A 1,215-nucleotide genomic window follows, 5' to 3' on the forward strand; every position below is an offset into this window, starting at 1 on the left:
GCTGGAGAATATTCCCAGTGACTCCCAGTTCAGACACTTCACACTCAGCGGTTTGTCCCAGTTCCAATGAACACAAACTGAAAAGTCCGAGCTTTTCCATTTAAATCTGTGGGATTCATACAAAAAAACAAAACAACCTACGGCCAGTTGTTGTTGTTTGTGGTTGCCATGACAACACCTGTGCAGACTTTGCACCATGGCAGCTGCAAGTAACTTTGAAAAAAACAAAAACACTAAGTCAGAAATCTGGTGAGATGATGTGAGTAAACAGACGAGAGGCCGCGGAGCCGGCGACACCGAGGTGCCGAGAGCTCAGACCAGGACCTCGTTCCCTGGCAACCACCCGCGAGTTTCTTAACGTTGATGAAGTCGTACTTCAAAGGATCATCGTGGTTACCTACAAAAATACATGTCTGTGCTGTAGAGACGTTTCAGTGTGAGTAGGATTCAATCAGGCCTCAGCTGCTGCAGCTCTCAGGTGATTCAGTCTCTTTAAACTGTGCACACAAAAAGCAAAAAGCCGCCTGATGCAGCTTTAAAAGCAAACAAACAAACAAACACGAGGAAGCCGAGTTTACTTCCTCCTCTTCAGAAACACCTTTGCTTCTCTCTGCAGTCTCTTGATGTCCTCCTTCCCGCTGTCGTCTGAGTCAGGAGGGACGTAGTCTGAGTCATCGCCCACGTCCTCGCTGTCGTCATTAATGAAGCTGTCCTCGTCCTCGTCCTCGTCCCCAGCGGGGGTCTTCTTGGGGGCGGCTCTTGTGGCGCGAGCTGCAGAAACATTAACAGTGTGAACAGGATGAGAAAAGTCTGGGTTTGTTTCTGTGTTTTCAGCAGATTTACTTGAGGAACTCGACAGACGAAACGTTCGGTGAATAAAAGCATGTTGTGTTTTCTTTGGATGTCGAGTCGGCAAAGTAACAAATGACTGGAAATGTATGAATGAAGCAGAATAATCTCTAACACTGCAAAGCATCAGTGCTGATGATCACAGCCCTCTCTCTCTCTCTCTCTCTCTCTCTCTCTGTCAGTATAAACGCAGATTAAGGTGCGACAGCGTCTTTAATCAGGAGGTGGAGAGCGTTTTGTGTCACCTGACACAACAAGATGCTAAAGCTGCTGTAAACAACACGTTCCTCAGTAAAGAGACGGTGTCGTTATCAATGAAGCTGTTCAGGTGTCAAGCAGAAAAACACACAGAAAACAAACAGAAAA

This window comes from Seriola lalandi, unplaced genomic scaffold, assembly GCF_002814215.2.
Source record: "Seriola lalandi dorsalis isolate HSWRI2012SDOR001 ecotype SW California unplaced genomic scaffold, Sedor1 jcf7180002050992, whole genome shotgun sequence".
In the NCBI taxonomy this organism is placed as follows: Eukaryota; Metazoa; Chordata; class Actinopteri; order Carangiformes; family Carangidae; genus Seriola; species Seriola lalandi.